The sequence below is a fragment of the Vulpes vulpes genome, chromosome 6 (assembly GCF_048418805.1).
Source record: "Vulpes vulpes isolate BD-2025 chromosome 6, VulVul3, whole genome shotgun sequence".
NCBI classification, from domain to species: domain Eukaryota; kingdom Metazoa; phylum Chordata; class Mammalia; order Carnivora; family Canidae; genus Vulpes; species Vulpes vulpes.
In genome coordinates, this window is record NC_132785.1 from 74,590,373 (window position 1) to 74,593,541 (window position 3,169).

The following is a 3,169-nucleotide window of genomic DNA, read 5'->3' on the forward strand; positions in this document are numbered from 1 at the left end:
AACCTATCAGTTCAGGGGTGCCTGGCTGGATCAGTCTCTAGAGCAGGTAACTCTTGATCTTGGGGCGGTGAGATCGCCACTCCCCGCCCCCCACCCCCACTCCGCCCATTGGGTGTGGAGCTTACTTTTTTGGTGTGATTTTTATTTATAAGTAGTCTCTGCACCCTACATGGGGCTCTAACTCACCACCCGAGATCAAGATTCCATATTCAGGGGGATCCCTCGGTGGCTCAGCGGTTTGGCGCCTGCCCTTGGCCCAGGGCGCGATCCTGGAGTCCCGGGATCGGGTCCCACGTTGGGTTCCCTGCATGGAGCCTGCTTCTCCCTCCTCCTGTGTCTCTGCCTCTCTCTCTCTCTCTCTCTCTCTCTCTCTCTCTCTCTCTGTCTATCATAAATAAATAAATCTTAAAAAAAAACAAAGTCCCATATTCAGGTGACTGAGCAAGCCAGGCACCCCCATCTAGAGCTTACTTAAACAAAATAAACACATAAACCTTTTTGATTCACTCAGAAATAAAGTCTTAACAATGGCCTGCAAAGAGTGGAGAGGGCGCTTGAGATGCCTGATGGTCCGTTCTGGGGAAAGGCCAGGGGACCCCTTACACGGGGCTGGACTCCCGAAGGGCACTACCAGAGGTGGAAGTCCAAATCAAGAGTGTCCGCAGTCGGTGCCCAAGGGGATCTCCGCAGCAGCGAGCACCTGCGGTGGATTTCCAGGCGGAACTGAGAGACCAAGAGGTGAGGGGGTAATAAAAACACTATCCACGAAGGGGTGCCTGAGTGGCCCAGTGGGTAAAGCGTCCGACTCGATTTCGGCTTATGTTATGAGCTGAGAGTCATGAGATCGAGCCCTGTGACGGGCTCTGCGCTGAGCATGGAACTGCTTACGCTTCTCTCTCCTCCCTCTGCCCCTGCCCTTCCCCATTCTCTTTCCTGCTCACTCTCGCTCTCTCGCACTCTCTCAAAGAAGAAGGAAGGAAGGAAGGAAGGAAGGAAGGCCATAAGAAAACAGTCTGACGATGATCTACAAGACCCTCATGATCTTACCCCCACCTAGTCCCCTCTCTGACTTAATTTTGTACAATTCTTCAAGGCTGCTCTGGACCCGAGGCCTCCTTGCTAGTCACACACACTCCTACCCGGGCCTTTGCTCTAGCCCATCTCTGCGCTCTGGGTGCTTCTCCCCAGGGAGCCATGACGGATTGCCTCACCCCCTTCAAGCCTTTGCTCATACAGCACCGTCTCACTGTAACCTCTTCTGACCACCCCGCTTTTCCACAGCAACCTGCCCCCCACTCAACTCCTGATGCCCTCTCCCTCCTCAGCGTTGGCTTTTCACAGCTCCTAACCCCTCACAACGCCACTGAATTACCTAGTGTGTCCACTGGCGGTTTTCTCCCGCTCCCCCTGCCCCTTCTACAAAATATGAGCACCAAGAGGCCCTTCTGGCACCAATTCCCGAAGCATCTGGCACAGCCTATATACTCAACAGACAGTTGTCAAGTGGACAAACTCTCAGTGTCATCAAAGAGGAGATGAGAATGTAAAAGAGGGGGGAAAAGAGAGAGAATATAAAAGAGGGGGCCGGGGCCAAGAGCCAGGGTTCAGCCAGGGGGAGGTGTGGAGTTATCTTGTTGGATCACGAAGCAGGATCTCTTAGGTTGAGAACTGCAGAACTCTCTCAGCACAGAACAACCCCTCCAGACTGTGTCCTTCGCTGAGATTTGACCAGACTCCTTGTAGCAGCACAAGGTTCTGTCCCTAAGATGGACCGCCAGCCGGAGAGATTCGTGACACAGCTGACACAGGCCCCCAACCCCTCTTTCTGAGGGCATCTGGGGGGTGGTGGGGGAAGGACAGGGCCCATCTCCGTGTCCCCGAGGGAGGAGAGCATCCCCACTTCCGTAGCTGCCAGCTCACTGACACAGCCGCCTACCAGCAGTTATACTGACCTCCCCCATCGGGAGCTTTTCACTTCTCCGACTGGCCTGAGCCCCCTTTCCCGCGTTCTTGCTGCCAAACGGCCACATCACCTCTGCACGATTGGGAACGGAGCTCAGCTCTTTCCCCTCCTGTCACTTTAACTATTGTCTGCTGCGATTATCTTTGACAGGGTCCAAGTCAGAAAGCGCCAGAGGGCACCGGGTGGGGCCGCCCCGAGTGGGTGCTGGGGGGCAGGAGGAGGCTGAAGGGCGCCAGCCCCCGACTGCCCGCTGGGGCTCCCGGGAGACACGCCACCCGCCGCGGTGGAAGGGCACCGTTTAACGCTTGCCTTCCTTTTCTTGCTTGCAAACTTAGCATCGTGGCTTTCCTTCCAGCGTTTACTAGATCAGGCCACTACCGGGCGTTCTGAAGAAGCACTTTCACTCAGAGCCACGCCGTAAATGAACATCGCCGGGGATTCTCATTCGGGCGGCTTAGCACTGCGGGTGAGCCGGCGGAAAGGCCTTTCCTGAGTTTTCGATTGTATTTGCAAATGAGTTTCGAACACGCGAGGACACAAATGGGCTGAGACGTTCTTCGTGCCGAAAGGAAGGCGAGACCGAACCCCAGCCCTGAGCCGCCACCACCACTCCCGCGGGGCTCCAGCGGACCCCGCCTTCTCGGGTCTCCGATCCGGGTGCCGCCTCCCGGCCGCCCGACCCCCACCCCGGCCCCCTGCCCTCCAGGCGTCCGCCGCCGCCGCGGCCAAAGACTGGGACGTCCGCCGGCGTCCCAGAGCGGGGGACCGGACCGGGGGGGGAGGGGGGGGGATGGGAACGCCACGACGGGGGCGTGGCGTATGCAGATGAGCAGGCGCGCAGAGGCCGCTGGTCCGGCAGCGCCGGGGCCCGCGGGGCCCGCGTGGGGCGAGATAAAGGCGCCGGAGGCGGTGCGTGGGGTGGGCGCAGGTGTCAGCGGGGGTGGCGCGGGGAGGCGGGGTGCGGAGGCGGCGGGCGTGAAGTGACCGTGTGTAAGGAGTGGGGCGAGCGCGAGGGTGTGTGCGTCGGGGCGGGGAGCAACTCATACTTACCTGGCAGGGGAGATACCATGATCACGAAGGTGGTTTTCCCAGGGCGAGGCTTATCCATTGCACTCCGGATGTGCTGACCCCTGCGATTTCCCCAAATGTGGGAAACTCGACTGCATAATTTGTGGTAGTGGGGGACTGCGTTCGCGCTTTCCCCTG

The 3,169-nt window shown here is 58.6% G+C and overlaps 1 non-coding gene across 1 annotated transcript; it reads left to right on the forward strand.

Annotated features, from left to right (window-relative positions):
• The first annotated feature begins 3,005 nt into the window (after positions 1-3,005).
• LOC140599467 (U1 spliceosomal RNA) lies at positions 3,006-3,169 on the forward strand. The gene has a single exon (XR_012002360.1). It is a non-coding gene; the product is annotated as a U1 spliceosomal RNA (small nuclear RNA).